The sequence below is a fragment of the Cherax quadricarinatus genome, chromosome 19 (assembly GCF_038502225.1).
Source record: "Cherax quadricarinatus isolate ZL_2023a chromosome 19, ASM3850222v1, whole genome shotgun sequence".
Classification (NCBI taxonomy): Eukaryota; Metazoa; Arthropoda; class Malacostraca; order Decapoda; family Parastacidae; genus Cherax; species Cherax quadricarinatus.
In genome coordinates this window covers 16,447,241-16,466,709 of record NC_091310.1, presented here as the reverse complement: position 1 = coordinate 16,466,709, position 19,469 = coordinate 16,447,241, and positions in this window count along the sequence as shown.

Sequence of the window (19,469 nt, the reverse complement as noted above, 5' to 3'; positions counted from 1 at the left end):
CTTTAAATATAGGTCGGACTTGTATAGGAGTGAGCTTTGTTGGGCGAGTTAGCCTTGCCTAGCATACACCAAAAAAACTACCGCAGTATTCCTTAATTCTTATATTTTCATATCACTAGCATGAAGAGTAAAAGGGTTTGAGTAGCAAATATATATATATATATATATATATATATATATATATATATATATATATATATATATATATATACTTAGTATCACTGGCACCATGAGTAAAGAAACCCAGCAGTATATAAATCATCCATTAATGGCTGCAGCTGCACAAAACCTTCACTAGTGTGGAAACTTACATTTATCTGAATGTAACTCATTATGTACGTAACAGTAAATGATAACAAAGATTATTATTTATCAGTTACATAGACAAATAGGAATTTGGGACACCTAGGTCGCAAAAATGTCCCCCTTCGATACCTACAACTGTCTTATCCACAAGTTGCTCTAGACCTATTAATTACAAATGAAAGATGCATCAACAAGAATTCTGTTAAATATATAAGTTTGTGGACTGTATATTAAAAATAATGATAAATTAAACACATGTGCAACTCTTGGGTATCTTTATTGAGGAAACGTTTCGCCACACAGTGGCTTCATCAGTCCATACAAAGGAGAATCTTGAAGAACAGGAGGAGAATGAGGTAATCACTCCCTCAACCTTGAGTCGATGTGGTCAGTCCATCAATCTTGAATAGAATACGGCATACGTGCGGAGAAGGAGCTTATAAACCGTTGGTAGGAGAGGTGCAGCAGTGGTGTCACATTTGTTCAATGTGGAAGTAGGTCGTGCCCAATGTGGAAGTAGGTCGTGCCCAATGTGGAAGTAGGTCGTGCCCAATGTGGAAGTAGGTCGTGCCCAATGTGGAAGTAGGTCGTGCCCAATGTGGAAGTAGGTCGTGCCCAATGTGGAAGTAGGTCGTGCACGACTTACTTCCACATTGAACAAATGTTACACCACCTATGACTGCTGCACCTCTCCTACCAACGGTTTATAAGCTGCTTCTCCGCCCATATGCCGTATTCTATTCAAGATTGATGGACTGACCACATTGACTCAAGGTTGAGGGACTGATTACCTCATTCTCCTCCTGTTCTTCAAGATTCTCCTTTGTATGGACTGATGAAGCCACTGTGTGGCGAAACGTTTCCTCAATAAAGATACCCAAGAGTTGCACATGTGTCTAATTTATCAACATGTCGGTTCTCTGAACCATTCATCTACAAATTAAAAATAATAAATGATGATATATATATATATATATACACATATACATAACAGAAGGAGAATATCTTAAAATCACTCACCAATTTGACTGGAGATCAAGGTGTATCATACTCAGAAAACCTCACTGTCTACACATGAAAATAACACTGGCCAGAGTTACAACATCACAGACTTATCTGAGTTTCTTGGAGTTGTCGTGTCCAGTCGCCTGATATCTCAAGTCATGCAGAAATGTACATCCAACAATTTCGGCTGCTATTTGAGAGGTGTCAGCCCAATTTTACCTCTAGAGCTACGATAACTCTTCTGATTTCACTAACGTTTGTGTTGTCTCAATTCAAAAAACAATGGCGAGTCTCGTCTGCGCAGGCGCAGGCTTCCCATTTTTTATGACAAATTTTATTAAATACAATGTATTACTCTAATTTACATAAAAAATACACTGTATTTTTTCTGGAAAATACATTATTTTCCACAACTAGTATCACTGGTAAGAAGAGTAATGAGGGTCGGGGGAACGTAACGCCTAACTTAGAAGCGACGCTGATCCTCAGTCGATTAAGTTGATTAGTGTATGGTGATACCGACAAGCTGTAGCAGAAGATATTCATTCAAGGAAACGTTTAGCCACGAGTAAATCTTCAGTCCTAATCTTCACAGTTTACTCTTGATTCGGACTGAAGTCACTCGTAGTGAAACATTTCTTTTAACAAATATTAAAACTAATCTTTTTTTCCATATTAAACTTTTAGCCTGGCTTGTATATCCAAAGTAAGTGATCCTAAGTAATGAATTTAGGATTCTTAATACAGTAACTTTCTGGGACACAATTTACAATATGTCAGGCTAGATGCACCAACATGCAGCCTTCACCTAGTAAAGCATGCTTAGAAACACGTCAAAGTCCAACGATTCTCAACTACATTAGTCCCAGAGCTGAGGTGTTTAAACTTCGGTAAGATATTAAAAGGATTAAATGACTTGACAAAAGAAAACAGACTAGTGTTACTAAGGTTAGTCACACTAACACAGCTCAATACTGTACCTCTCTACCAGTACATTTGTCATCCACCCAGGACAGTCAGGCACACCAATGCCCCTATCTTACAGCACACATCACTGACATCAACACACAGGATATCCACAATGCTGAAACAAAAATCACCGTGTGTCACTTCGCTACCTAGAATCTACTTCGGTTGACCACAACTGTGTGAAAAAAAGGAAAAAAAAGTACCCAGGTTGAGCTTAGAAGTGAGGAAACACTGTGGCATAAATTGACATACACCAATGCTTCACACGGGATGGGAAAATTCTAGTTAGGAAAACAAATGTAGGTCAACTGTACACAATCACCAACGAGAATGATCTATCACGATTTCTCAGAGATACTAATCTTACAGAGAATAACTAAATGTCCAACCTAAAAGCCTACGTAGTGTAGTGTAAGTTTTTGCTCCATTATTGTTCAAATTTCATAGTACAATCTTTTAGTAATTAATCAACAACTACCTCATTATGTGATTTTACTAGTAAGCGTAAGTCACCTCATGTAATTTTCTTATTTATTATTGTTCGCTTAAATATTAGCTGAATTGATACTTTCTCTGTCCATATAACAAACTCATACTTCTTTAAATACTAATAATTAATATTACTTACTAAAATTAATAATTAAATATCATTTTTACTATCAGTACAATTTACTCTTAACATTGTTGACATCATTTAATTACCATTACTTGTCTAATTACCATAACCTGTTTTAATACCACATTTACTATCTTAGAGTACTCTTAAATACCTTGTACTGCCAAACAACCTCTAGTATAACTACCAGTGCAATACTGAATCCAAATAACTGTTCTTAAAATTTAATACTTGAAATAAACATTACTTTTTCATTTTATTTTTATTAATCTTTTTTGTAATCATTATTACTTACTAAATTTTTTTTTAAACACCATATTTACTACCAGTCAATTTTACTTTTGTACATTAATCATTATTTTACACTTTTCTTAACCTTTTGTTGCCAAACTTTCAAGTTTGTATATTCAACTCCAACCTTAATATTATCCTTTGTACCTGTGTACCTCTGTACCTGTGTACCTCTGTACCTGTCTATCATATTATAACTAAGTCATTGCCATTTTTATTTTTAATTTATTTTCTTTTGGTACTTTAATTTGTCAATTTTATTTTGTCAATTTAAATCTAGTTATACTCTTGTTCTTGTTAACAACTCTATCAGACCTTAGTGCAATTGCAAGTACCATTTTAGTTTGTATTATATATTATAAGTTTATACCTAGTTGTACTTTAGCTCATTCTAGCTCAATACATAGACAACACCAAATTCATTATATTAGACCTTAGTGCAATTACAAGAGCCTGGTGCCATTTGCAATTTTTTTATAGTATTAGTTTATACCTAGTTGTACTTTAGCTCATTCTAGCACAACACATGGACAATATCAACTTCATTATGTTTATTAGTGACTATACTTTATATGACCAAAGTGCTTTAGCTATATACTTGTCCAAACCTCCCACTACTACAGAAATCAGTATTAGAACTCACAACATAATACAGGATATAAATAACCACTATTTAAACCTAAAAGCTGAATGATCACGTTGACCCTGATCTAAACCTCCATAATCTAACACACAATCAAAACTTACCGGAAAGTAACTGCCTTTATTACACAGCATCACAAGCGAGCACTATCCTGAACACTGCTCAAAGTCTATCAGTTCTTAACTACAACATCAGGTCCTTAAGCAAACACTATGATAACCTCCTGGCACTCCTTGAGTCACTAAAGACACCCTTCTCCTGCATTATTCTTACTGAGACCTGGCTTAAGCAGGACACAATAGATATCTACCCACTACCAGGATACACAGCAATCCACAACTGCAGACCTTACCAAGTTGGGGGTGGTACTGTAATCTATTACTCTAACCAACTATCTTGTATTAGCACCAATTGCTTTAGTGATGAATATGGGGAATACATTTTTGCTAATTTTACTGTAAAAAACCTCAAGACGCCTATAACAATCGGTGCCATTTACCGGATACCCCACAAAAACATCCCAAATTTCAGTGAGAATCTCAAGGCACTAATAACAAACAGACAAATGAACAAGCACCACCTTCTCTTAGCTGGAGACTTCAATATCAACCTTGGCCTACCAGATGATCAGACTGTAACTGATTTCATCAACAATATGAACAACACACTTCTCATACCAACAATAGCTAAACCAACTAGGATGACTGAGACAAGTGCAACAATAATAGACCACATATGGACCAATATACTAGTCCCCCTTAAATCAGGGATAATCACAGACAGCACTACTGACCACTACCCAACCTTCCTCTTAACAAACATTAGTAAGCCATCACTCGAATACAACAAAGTTTCATTTAGACTCCATGACGAGGCCTCAATAAGGAATTTCACAGCAGACCTAGAGACTGTTGACTGGCCTACATAATTCTCCAATGCCAATGGTATTGACGATTGGACAGACATTTTTCTTAACAAAATACTTAGACTATACAAAAAACATTGTCCCATATAAACGAAGCAGATCACGAATAAACGGCTCGGTTGTCCATGGCTAACCAGCAGCATTCTGAAATCCATTGACAAGAAACACCAATATGAAAAGCATTATAGACAGGGCTTTATACACAAAGATATTCTTAAACGCTATTCATCAGTTCTCACCAAAGTAATAAAGAAAGCCAAACAACTGTACTACTCCAGCAGATTCACTGACACAAGAAGAGATATAACAATGACCTGGAAAACACTTTCCCAGATTCTGGGGACTCACAAACTGAAAAAAAAGAATATTGTTCTAACTAAACCTCATGAAACACCACTGCATCCCACTGATACAGCTAACAAGATAAACGACTTCTTCTCAAACATAGAATCTAATCTCGCCAGTAAAATCCCATGTACCAATGCCCGTGCCAGGGACTACGTAGATGGGAATTTCCCAAATTCCTTCTATCTTGTACCAACTGAGCCGACGGAAGTCACTGCGATCATAAAGTCACTTAAAAATAACTCGGGGAATCTGTCTCATGTCCCACCATTATTGTACAAGCGAGCGGCCCATGTCCTTTCACATGCTATTACATTACATTTTAACAAGTCACTAGAAACTAGCACTTTCCCGACACTACTCAAAACTGCAAGGGTTACACCAATACATAAAGGTGGTGACCCTACAGATGTAAACAACTATAGGCCAATATCAAACTTACAATTGCTATCCAAAATATTCGAGAAACTCATGCACAGGAGACTGTATTCATTTATAACGGCACAAAACGTACTCATCCCCTGCCAATTTGGATTCAGGAAAAATAAAAGCACTGATGATGCAATTATAAAAATGCTAGACCTGCTTTACACAGCATTGGAACATAAGGAATATCCGCTAGGAATTTTTATTGACCTAAGAAAAGCGTTTGACACAGTTGACCACGGCATCCTACTCCACAAACTTGACCACTATGGTATAAGAGGCCATGCGCTTGCATATTTCAAATCCTACCTTTCTAATAGGCATCAGTATGTCACCATTAAAGACACAGCCTCATCAACACGGCCACTTGATACTGGAGTTCCGCAGGGAAGTGTCCTTGGTCCCCTACTCTTCCTCATTTACATCAATGATCTTCCAAACATATCCCAACACCTGAAACCCATTCTCTTTGCTGACGACACGACTTATGGCATCTCCCACCCTAATCTTGCCACACTCAACACCATTGTTAACGAGGAGCTGCTCAAAATATCGACTCGGATGACAGCCAATGAACTGACAAAACCTACTATATTATGTTTGGAAGCAGAGCAGGTGTTGCGCAACGTAACATTAAGATCGACAACACTCTAATTGCCAGACATAATGAGGGCAAATTCCTTGGCTTATACCTCGACAACAACCTAAATTTCAGCACCCATATCCAACACAACAAAAAAAGTATCCAAAACGGTGAGGATCCTCTCCAAGATACGATACTACGTGCCGCAAACTGCCCTTCTCACACTATACCATTCACTTATATATCCATACCTCACCTATGCTATCTGTGTTTGGGGTTCAACTGCAGCAACACACCTAAAGCCAATAATAACCCAACAAAAAGCCGCAGTAAGAATAATCACTAAATCCCATCCCTGGCAACACACCACCCCACTCTTCATAGATCTAAACTTACTCCCTGTTCAGAACATCCACACTTACTGTGCAATCTATATCTACAGGACCTTAAATTCCAATATTAACCTTGACCTAAAAAGCTTTCTTGATAGTTGTGACAGGATCCACAGGCATAACACCAGACACAATATTTCAGATATTATAATCGCAATATAACCAAAATAATTCTGAGTCAGTCCGTTGCTGACCGAATCACAGAAATAAATTGCTCAAAATGAAAGGCTATCATCTTTAAATAAAAATTCTCAGTCGCTATTTAGGATAAATACTGGTTCGTGCGATCTTAGTTAAGCCATCAGCCACTCAGAGCACACCAAGTTCGAAGGGACATTAACCCACCCCTAACTGCAAGGTAACGGAAAGTAAGGTAACCCAGTATCGAGGTTCACAAGCCCCGTCACCGCGGCAAAGAAGTCAAGCGCCGACGAGGTTCAGGAACCCCGCCAGCAAAGAAATGTGACACAGCGTCGAAGTTCAGGAACCCCGCCAGCACGGTAATGTGATCCAGCGTAGAGGTTCAGGAATCCCGCTAGCACGATAATGTGACCCAGCGTCGAGAGATAGTGATTGGGGTGTGGTACAGCAATAGCTACAGAGAAGTCTGCAAGCACTGTGAACCATGCTGGGAAATAGCGGCCATTTGAGTCCTGTGGCTAGTTTGGAGATTAGTATTAGTGATAATATCAGCAGGAGAAGCAGCAGCAGGAGCAGCAGCAACAATAGCAACAACAACAGCAAAAGCAGCATCAACACCAGCAGCAGGAGCAGCACCAGCATCAGCATCGACAGCAGCCACAGGATTTACAGTGGCAACAGCATCATCATCAGCATCAGGATTAGGAGCAACAGCAACAACAGCACCAGCAGTAGGAGCAGCAGCAGCAACAGAAGCAGGGAACAGCAGCAACAACAGCAGCAGGAGCAGCAACAACAACAGTAGCAGCAGCAGGAATAGCAGCAGCAGCATTAACAAGCCAATAAACAAATTCTAATTTCTTTGTAAATTCCCATGCTCATTCACTTTAGCCAGAGGCTACACCGAACCTTTTGCTCTATAACCAAAGGAAGCGAAATCAGACCATAATTAAGTCTTTCACTGCACATAATCTTGATTTAGAGTGAGAAAGCTGCTTCCATATCAGTCTGTCCAAATAACTCTTTCTGCTCTCTTGTGTGTTTCCAGGTAGGTTTATATGCTTACATGCGCTTCTATGCATTCCCTCACCGTCTTTGCTACCTACATATTGGCAGTGTGTTTTCCAAAGCACAAGAAAACTCCAATTTAAATAAAGATGAGCTTTTTTCTTGTAAACTTTTGACTCGGAAACTTATGCCATAAAGTTTAGTCTCAGTCACCTGAGGGAGAGAAACTGCAGGAAAGGGAGATAAGGAAAGAGGTTATGGGGAGAGGGAAAGAGGTGGGGGGAGAGGGAAAGAGGTGGGGGAGAGGGAAAGAGGTGGGGGAGTGGGAAAGAGGTGGGGAGAGAGAGGTGGTGGAGATAAGACAGGGAGAGAGAGAGAGGTGGTGGAGATAAGACGGAGAGAGAAACTGGGACGAGAGAAGGTGGGGTGGTAGAAGGTTAAAGAGAAAGGAGGTGGGGAGAGATGCGACAGGGTGAGAAAAGGTGGGGCAAGAGGTAGCGAGAGAGGTTGGGAGACAGACTGGGGAGGGGAATTGAGAAGATGGCAAGAGAGGTTAAGAGAGAGAAGGTGGGGGAGAAAATATGGCGAGTGAGGTAGTGAAGAGAGGGTGAGGAGAGATAAGGTGGAGAAAGAAGGGAAGGGAGTGACAAGGTGGAGAGAAAGGAAGTAGGAAGAGAGATAGTGGGAAGAGAATAGTTGGAGAGAAAGTTGGGGAGCGAGTCATTGGGGAGACATGAGGTAGGACAGGGAAGTTGGGAGGAGGTAGGGAGAGGGAGGAAGGGAGAGAGAGAGAGAGAGAGAGAGAGAGAGAGAGAGAGAGAGAGAGAGAGAGAGAGAGAGAGAGATAGAGAGAGAAGCTGATATCCATGGGGTGAAATTTGACTCCAAACTGACCATGGAGAACCACGTTGTAAATCTTTTGAACAAGGAAGCCAGGAAGCTTACAGCACTTCGACGTATCTCGCATTTACTCGACAATAGGGGGTGCAAGATTCTGTGTGAGGCGCAAGTGCTCTCACACCTAGAGTATGTTCCGCTTTCTTGGTTTGCTGCCATCCCCCCTCCCATCTCATCTGCGACTGCTTGACAGAGTAGAAAAGGGAGCAAGACATCTCATCTCTCTCCTGGACCAATCCTGGATAGATCTGTCATTTCAGCAGAGCCTTCAACATAGGAGGGATGTGAGTGGCCTTACTGTTATGTACAAGGCCAATATTGTCAAAGTATCACACTTGGATCCACTTCGAGGACAGCGAGAAGCAAGCTTCTATACCACAAGACGGGCAGCAAGCAGCAACTTCACTCTGGCTGTACCCTTCTCCAGAAGATCACTTCATCTGAGATCATTTATCCCCAGGATGACTCGAGCATGGAACTCATTCGTACAACATTATGATGTCAACGAGATAAAGTCTGTTGATCAAATGAAAATGTCGGCCCACAGATGGCTGCAACTTCATCCTGTTCTCTACTTGTATGTTTCATAACAATCAAAATGCTTTCAAATGAGCTGATGTAGATAACAGCTCTTAGCTTGCCAATAAAGTTAGAAATTCTTAACTTGTAAATAGCTTATCAATAAAGTTAGGGATCTTGTCAAACCCTGTGTAAAAGAGAGAGAGAGAGGGAGAGAGAGAGAGATTCTTGAAGAACTTGAGGGATGTTTATAGTCGTCATAATGATCCTATTCGTGATTACTTCTCTTGGAAAACAATAATCGATCAGTTGTATTTCTGTAGCAGAGAAATTAATCATCCAGACACGACCACTACTTTGTACTTGATCAGAACTGGATCTTTTCAAGACATTTGAACATCAATAGAAATTATTATTATGGCACTTTCACACGCTATAGTTTTCATCTGACGTCTATATTTTACATGACCAATATAATACAGATGTAATTTAGCAAGTAAGCTAAGGTCACTATTTTTTATTTACTATTTTTGCATTTATGTATTACCGTGTAATCGGACCGAGTGAGGAGAAGTTGTTTTTCGGGATTTGGTGTGCATTCGGAGTGTGAGCAAGGTAACATCCATGAAAGTCTTCCGGGAAAGCGGTAGGCTAGACTAAAGTTTTGTTGGTGTTAAGCACAGTGGCTGCACTTGGAAGGATTGGTGTGAATGCTGACGTTAGACAGGTCGACTGAGTTTCAAAAGCTGCTCCACACGTTGTGAGTGAAAGCTTTTTAATGACTGATTGTGATAGTGATGTGATAAACAGAATTCTGAAATAAATTATATTTTTAGAAACAAAAATTGTAATGAGAATGATGATAATAATGTTGGGCATTATTATTATTACTCTTATTATTACTGAATGGGAAATGGGCCTCCATGTTGGTGAATATACTGTACTATGATTTGTTTGTTTGGTACATAAGAATGGGAATACTTTTCACAAATGAGTATATAAGGAGACGATTAACACAGACTGGTACCAGACTGACTGCTGCACTGACTGGCACCTTCCCATCAGTGTTTCCACTGATGGAAACACTGATGCAGTTGTGTTGCACATGCTGAGTTGAACCATTGCTGTGAATGTTTTCTCGCTTCTCTTGTAACTTATATTGTCAGATGTTCACAGGCTGTCCTCGAGTTTATTTTTATCTCGAGAGGCATAAAACAGACGCATTCGACTACAATCATTACCTTCCTCGAGACCTTACATAGAAAGGACACTCTTTTGTCATCATAAGGTTCAAAGAACTTAGAGTATGCTGATATATATTTGCTTTCCCGACTCACTTCCTTAGTCAGGTTCCTTCCCTTCCTTTTCCTCGTTGCTTCCCTTTTCTTCCTCCTCTCCTGATGCTTCTTCATTTCTCCTTCCTGTTCCCCTTGTCTATCACTTTCTCTTTCTGTCTCTTTCTTTCTCTCTCTCTCTCTCTCTCTCTCTCTCTCTCGCGAGCTCTTTTACTAAGTCCATTCTCCTTCAGTTACACAGTTAGAAACTCTCTCAGCCACTCTTAATGAGTCGCAGATTTTCTCTTTAGTAAGCATAAGCCGACTCAGTTATATTAAAAATTTAAAACATTTTATTTACTTCACCTCAAAAACTTATTTTATTTTCCAATAAGAGCTCAGTCAGGCATGTGTTCCATTGCGTTTCACCGATTTTTATTGCCAGTAAAGATCAATCCTCCTCTATAAAAGTTAAAATGACTATTTTTAGTATGAATCTGAATATTTTTGCTATTCAAGCAATCAGATCTTTCAGAAATATGTTTCTTTGTGAATAGAATAATAAATATATTTTTTTCAGCCTGTCCTCTTAATACAAGACATGTCACTGGCGCAAAGACAGTCAAATGGGTGACTGGGGAAGGTACCTTAAGCAGTGAAAATCTAGCACAGCTTCTACCGCTGCCAATTTTCTGTTCGCACCGCAGAACTTTTCATTATCCATATCTTATCTTTCATTTATTTCCGTTGTGGTATAACTGATTATACTTTCATGGATTAAAGGCAGCCTACCGTAACCTAACCTAATATGACCTAGCCTACCATAATGTAAATACCGGAAATCGAGAAAATTCCTGCAATCCGTATTCGAGAAAGTCATATAGCATTTGACAAGATGGTTTATGTAGCATTTGACAAGATGGTTTATATAGCATTTGACAAGATGGTTTAATATCCTCAAAATTTTAAAGCAGGTTGGTGTCGTCAGTCTACGCCACTCTCAGCCTACTGGATTTCAGGGAACGTCACAACTGACGTCCGTGAACGTCACGTTGTGTGTAATTGCACCTCACACTGGGCGTGAGTGTATATCACACTCGGCCTCAGTGTATGTCATTCTGGGGTCAGTGAATGTCACATTGGGCGTCAGCGTACGTCAAACTGGGCGTCAATGTACGTCACACAGGCCTTCATCGTCTGTCACACTGGATGTTAGTGTGGAGCAGCATCACGCTGTTGTTCTCGACATGCGACAACATTCGCCAGTCCATGCTTATTAACCCTCTTTTCATGAATATTGGCCCGTCGTTCATGAATACTAATCATCCATCCATGATTACCAATCCTCCAACCATGAATATTAATCATTCATCCATGAATATATATCCTCTGTCCATGATTAATAATCCTCAGTTCATGTTTATTAATTCTTCATTCATGATTATCAATGCTTAGTCCATGACAGACAATCCTTCACAATTAACACTCCTCCGTCTACTTTTAAAAGCTCTCCCTTTATGAATATTAATCAGCTGTTCATGATTATTAATTCTCTGTGCACGAATACAGATCTTTAGCGACAAACATTGGTATATCTGCCATTGGTATCCTCACCGTCCTGCCGAGAGCTGTATTCATTTCTGAAATTGTGATAATTCCATTTCCAGTCTTGTTTATCGGCATCGCAATTCCCGCTTTAGAATGAATTTAATATCACTTCACCCAGAAGTAACATTCCCGTTGGCCTTCTGTTAATTTTCTGTCCTTCTTGAAAAGTTTTAGTCATGTAAGTTAAAACATTCGGTTAAGAAAACACTCTACCAAAGGTCTCTTGAGAAGCAAGAGCAAGAGGACGTGTGTGTATTATTTTATAATTTAAATTTCCGATGTTTCCGAGGTATTTTAAACCCAATAATACAACCGAGGAGTTGCAGGTTGATTTCGAAGGGAACGGTGCCGACAGTGAAGAAAATAAACGCTACATGCATTTCTTATCATCAGTATTTTACTTGAATTAACCATTAACAATAACTTCATTCATCTTCAAACTATCTTACTGGTATTAATTATTAACAATACTTGCATTCATCTTCAACACTATCTTACTGGTATTAATTATTAACAATACTTGCATTCATCTTCAACACTATCTTACTTGCATTAAACATCAACACTGTCTAACTTGCATTTATGATTAACACTATTTCCGTTCCTCTTCACCACAATCTTGCAATTATTAGCAACACTACTTGCATTCTTCTTCTGCACTATCTTACTTGCATAGATAACACTATTTTACTTGCATTCAGCCACACTGTTATTTGCATTCATTATGTAAAACATCCTAATTAGTTGAATAATAATTTTTCTAACTGTATTCAACATCAGTGTTGATTTCCATTCATTCATCTAACATTCCTTTACCTTCATTTATGACCGACAATTTCTTATTTACATTCATCACTAAACTCGTGTCTGTATTCGTAACGAACGTTTTAATACATATTTTATACTCGAAAATAACCATTTGATTCATACACTTATTGTCCAAGTATTTATCCAGACGAATGGCCAGTGATATAGTTTCGGGGGTTATATGTTCGACTAGACGGTATAAGTATAATTAAGTTCCAGAGCTCAAAGCTCCATCTGTTATGCTCTTTTCCATAAAGAACGAATATAATCCTGGTATGTACCTTGGGATAAATAATACAATTCTGCTTCGCACAGTTTAGCAAAAAAATTATATTCTTGTCTGCATCTTATATTCCACCTCCAGTACAGTGGTAGTCTACCTACAAGTGCAGGAAGATGTCTCTGTGGTTATTGAGTAGAGAAAATTCTGGACGAATTTCCGGAGAGCACATTCATTGAATGTTCAGGTGAAGAGCAAATCGAGGCTCGTTTCAGAGTGGCTACTGTAAGGTAAAATATATATCTTTTAAGAAAGAAGAGAAAAATGAAAGGCGAGACGGAAACGTAGATGGGGAAGGAGGGAGGGAAAAGCATATGGGAAAAAAAAGCAAAATCAGAGGTAGGTGGAGTGACTGAGGAAGAAAGGAACAAGAAGGAAAACATGTTTGATAAAAAAATGGGGGAAGGGAAAGAAGAAGCGAGGAACTTTAGATGTAAATTAGAAAGAAGAAAAAAAAGAGTGGGAGAAAGAAAGGAATGGGTATTAGTGGGCATTTCCTTTCGTCAACATAAACTGTAGTGAGCAAGCCCTAGAGTATATGATGTGGTGGGTTTCTCCAACATATATCTATGGATAGTTCCTCCTTCATCCATCATATACTGTGGCGGATCCCTCCATCACAAGTGACCGGAACTTGTTATGGGTAAAGGATATAGTCATATCCTGGCTCGAAAGGGTCCTGTAATCTTCTAAATCTTACTGGCTTGCCTCTCGCCTCTCCTGCCCCATTTTGGTGAAACAAGATATACACTAGTTTCCCTGTATATGGTAGTACACAGGAAGGACAGATAGTATGCCTTTGAATACCACACCGAGATTAGATGCTGAAAACTACTTCTGTTTAGATTAGAGAGGATCATGTATTATTATTTTCTGCTTTTTCCCCAGTTTCCACTCTTTCTAGCCACTACCAGTATGAAACAAGTTGAAAAATATAACACACCATATTTAAAAACGGAAGTTGTATTTATAGAAAAGATGGAAGTGAATGGAATGAACGTACATTACCTATCTCTTATCAGTACCGTTGCTATTTTAATTACGATATTCGTTTAACTACTCACACAGATGTATTTATCAATGGTTCAACTCCTACTGTAGCTACCAGATCCTGTAACTTCTAGACACTGAGGTGCAAATGGAGTTGGACCAGTGATATAACTGCCACAACTAACTCCACTTCTGTCACTATTATTATTGTCATGGATGGTTTATTGTCAACTGTGCATTCTGATGTAGTTAAGGAAACATAAGAACCCATTAATGGATTTCAGTGTATCTTTTCATATACCTGCTGTTGTAGCACCATCGTGGGAGGTTGGAGGCTCGAGCCTTCTGCAGTACTCACACTGCTGCAGCGTAGCATCTATTTAAACCTATATTAGTAGAGCGCTTGACTAGTTGGTTCTTGAATGACAGCTTTATGTTTGCACTCACTGTTTCAGTAATTAATATGTTTTATTCTGTTATTATTATATTTGCAAAATACCTTGACGCTCTATCCTCTGTTTCGAATTTTTTTTTTCTATTTATTTCGAGTTACTGACTCAGTTTGCAGTTCAAGCAGTTTTTGGAATTTGAGTGTAGCAAAACCATTCGACATCGGAGCCGAGATCTCCTTACTGTCTTCGTTTCCTAATAGAGGGAAGACGAAGTAGTTTGTGTCTTTCTTTATGGTTTGTTTCTTAGTGAGGGTACGAGCTTGATTGCCCTTCTGGGTGCCCTTTACAGACAATCTGCGTATTTTATTTAATTTGAATCAAAACTGGCTAGCATATTCAAGATGCGGGTTTCTGGTGTTTTTTTAGTCGATGTTTCTAACTCTACAACCAAGTATGTAGTTGACAGACATTGTTTGATACTTATAAGGTCGTTGCTTATGGTTTCTTCAAGATTGTCTTCTTCACTTGCTTCGGTTTTCCTTTTGCTAGAAATTTAGCATTCCTGTTTGAGATTATTACATCCATAATGTATTACTTTGCACTTGTTGTAACATTGGAGTCGTTCAAGCCTCAGACAACAGCGCTCAGTTATGAGATCACTCTGAATATTCAGTCTTCCTTAGATGCTTCATTTTTCACAAATTTTGTGTCGTCCGTAAATTTTGCCAGCTTAGGTATTAGTCCTATTTCATGATCATTTACGTATATAGTAAAAAAAAAAGACCGAACAATAAACCAGACACTTCCTGGTTTAGTACCACTCACTCTTTCCTATTTGCAAGCCGGTCATTAATGTAGACCTATAGAATGTGTCCTCTACCTTATTCCTTTGTTTTGAACAGTATTTTTTGATACAGTACCTTCTCGAATGATTTTTGTAGATTTAAAAGCTATGTCTGTTTAGACTTTTTCCATACTAACTTTTGTGTAACTAAAAACCATTAAGTTACCCTGGCACTATCTTCTGTTCCAAAGTCATGGTTGTTTCCCGTGTATTAATGTATTATGCACCTGAAAATTAATGATCGTGTCCCTAATAGGATTCTGTATTTGTTTACCTAAATTGATATTCAGCTGAGAGAACGACAGTCAATGGCACAGGTCCCGTTTCTCTTTTAAAATACTGGGAGTAACATTTGCTAGTTACCAGTCTAATGGCACCTTTCTTACTTCTAATGATTTGTTAAACATTACCAATGGTTGGAAAGTCGTGTGGTATTACATTCATTCTTGTATACCTCTAGCAAGATGTTCGCTTACATCTCTTAATTCACTAGTATTCAGCTTGTCCAGGTATTTTTATATGTCAAGGTTGTTAATTTTGTTGCAGTTTAGTTTAACAGGTTAAGCTACACATGCCTCAAAACACTAGGTAGTCTGGTTACAAGCTGTGCAGTGAGTCTCAGGTATAGTCTCTGGGTATTTCATTCTCCTGCTGTATGTTCTGACTTCACGAGCAGTACTACGTCAGTGCACCACGCAGAAACAAGCGGGAGTATATACAGAGAAAGATCGCTTGAAGACTGCACACTTTCAACATACAGACTATGTTGAAAGTGTGTAGTAAGCAAATATTACAATCTAAAGGAGAATATGAGGCTTATATAAAAAAGTTGCATGAAATGATTAAGGTATAAATCAGTGTTTCTTAAAGAGAGGGTAAATATTCGGGCAAAGAAACTATAAACATCAGAAGCACAGTTTCACAGGGAAAAAACGGGCGGAGTAAACGTTCAGGTTTAACGGAAAATGAGAACTAGGCTTACAAGACACTTGCGCACATTCTCGACTTCAAGATGGAGCATGTCTGGTTTTACTTATAATATAATAAAAAAAAACCTCCCTCCAGTATCTACCTACATTTCCTCCTCGTTCTCCTCACTTAATGCTCCCCTCATCCACCCCATCTTTCAGTCCCACACAGTTGAGTCTTCCTCTCGTCAAAATATTTCCCTATACTTGTCCTCCTCTCCTCCTAGCGACTTTTTTTCTCAATTTGACCCATATCCCACCCTTCCGAATTCAGCCTTCTCCCTGCATGGCCAGTCCTTTCTCTCTTCTCACCCTCTCTACCTACAGTATCCTTTCGCTTCCCCTACACAATTCCTTCACCACACTGACCCCTACGTACCTTCACACCCCCTCAGAAGTCCACTATTTTCGGCTTTTTTTTACCGACTGCACTAAATGCCCGTCATTTAATTCTTCTTTACACCTCATCGTTTACTGATTCAATTTCTTCATCTTCTCTTTATTAAAAATACTTTCAAGACTGAAGTAAATCAGTTAGATGACCTGAAAGTAAACACAATGGTTTCAAACGTTATGTTTTTTAAAAGTAAACACAATGATTATAATTCCTTTCTTCATTGTCACTCTTTCCGTTATTCCTTCATTCCTTTCTCTCCCTCTCCCAGGAATTTTGTCATCCGTCAACTGTTCATGTCTCACTATTCATCTATGTATTAATTTGCCCCCACCACTCTCTCTCTCTCTCTCTCTCTCTCTCTCTCTCTCTCTCTCTCTCTCTCTCTCTCTCTCTCTCTCTCTCTCTCTCTCGCTTTTTCTCTCGGATTCATCGAGGAAAGTTTATTCTACTACTTTCACAATTAACTTACCCGTTTACCTTTTAACTCTCTCTCCTTAGTCCAACTGTTCCCTAGTCCAAATATGTTAGACCTCATTCAAAAAATACTGACTTCTTCCCGTCTCAGGTATACATATTTTTTCCATATACATACAGTGCTCGTCACAGCATTATGCCGCCCCTCCCCCACACACGTACCAAAACACAAACACATATCATGAAAGATTGTAATATATATATTTGCACACTTACTGAGGTTTTAATACTTGGTGCTGCGTCCTTTACGCTTAATCACGTCCCTCACGCAAATTCTTGAGGGTTTGGGGAGGTATATTATTCGATGCCTCATATAGAACAGCCTCCAGCCGCGGGATGGAACTGATATCCTTGCCGAGTAAACTTCGTTTCACTATTGACCAGAGGTTCTCAATAGGGTTTAGGTCTGGGGAATTGCCTGGCCAGTCATTAAAGAACCTCACTTCACAGTTCTTAAGCCACTGAACTACAGATTTGGCGACATGACACGGTGCACCGTCCTGCATAAAAAGTAGCCCCCACACTTGTCAAATGCCTCAGGTATATTGTCACACAACTCCAGGTAATAATAAAAAAAAATACACTGGATCATATTCTGGTTTTTGGGAAGCCCAATGAGTTTACCAACACTCTGAGCACTGAAACACCCCACAAATTATGAGCGAGTCTAGGTGTTTGGTGGTCCTGCAGGTATTGCGTGGGTCTAGCAGGTCATTATCTCTGCGCCGGTACACATGTTCACCACGATTACAGGTGACAGTGAAGGTTGCTTCATCACTCCAAAGTACTTCAGACCACTGTTGAGGATTCTAATGGAGATATTTCTTTGCATACTGTAGCCTACGTTTCTTCTGTGGCTTGGAGAAGATCGGTTTCTTAACCTGGTGGTGACTACTTTAGTCCAGTTCTGACACAAGTCTGCTAACAGTTCTTACAGACACCTCTGAGAAAAGATGTGGGTTCTTTTCTTTCAATTCTCTAGCAGTTATCTTAGGTGTACTCTCTAACTGCTTCTTTAACACAGTTAAGGTACGAACAGATGTCTTCTTCAAGGGGCCAGGTCAAGGTCTGGCAGACAGTATCTCGATACCGTCACCAACCATGAAACGCTGTGCCCAGTTCCTTACTGAACGCTCACACACCAACATTCTCCACTATTTCTTTCGCCTGGTGCCCAGCTTTGTGAATCCCTATGATTTGAGCTATAGTTTCAGGTATTAAAGACTTTCTTTTATCCATAATCAAATATACATAGCCCTAAAACCAAAGGGAACACCGAACAAAAGATGAGAGAAAAAAGTGCAACACTTCCTCTCACCACGGCAGCCATGTGAGCACTGAAGAGTCACTGTGGAGTGTGACGGCAGGCGGTGACATCATGCTAATGGCTGCTGCCTGGCATAATGCCATGAGGAGCACTGTATATCAAGTCCAAAAGATTTTGTCACTTTCATTTATTTCTATGATCGCTGATCCACCAGGAGGCCTGGTCACAGACCAAGCCGCGGGGGCGTTGACCCCCGAAACTCTCTCCAGGTCTCCAGGTAAATATAAATTTTTCGTCTCCTGCGAACATTTATCGATTCATATATACTTTTCTTAATCATAAATAATTCTTGTCTCATGCATATTTTCGTTTTCAGTATCCATTTTCTGTTTATTATATAAATTATTTCATCCCTTATAAATTTTTTTTTGTCACCCATATACATATTTTCGTTGAAGATTGAGACACTTATGCAACATATGGGAATCTTTATTCAGGAAACGTTTCGCCACACAGTGGCTTCATCAGTCCGATACAAAGTAGAAAGGCGTAAGGAGAGGAGGAGTTTGAGGTAATCAGTCCCTCAGCCTGGAGTCGATGTGTTCAGTCCATCAATCTTGTAGAATGTACAGCATAGGGCCGTAGACGTGGCTTATATACTGTAGTGAGGTGAGGCGAAGCAGAAGGAGGTGAGGTCATAGTAGTACCATCCACTAGTCGAAGTAGGTCTTCGTCCAAAGGTTGGACGAAAAATATCATCAACATATCTGAACCATTTAGCTCTATTAGGGAGGATTGCGTTAAGCAACCTTGTTTCAAAAAAATCCATGTATAGGTTACTAAGAACAGGTGAAAGAGGATTTCCCATTGGCATACCAAACTTCTGAGTGTAAAACTTATCATTAAATACAAATTTTGCATCAACAATGCCAAGTTTAATAAGTTTAATGATAGTAGGAACTGGCAATGGTAAATCATAGTTAACGAGTTCTTCAGATGAGAAACTTAATAAATCATCAACAGGAACTTTCGTAAACAAGGAAGTAACATCAAAACTAACCATGTTAAAATCATATAAGTCAGTCAAGGAGCTTAATTTATC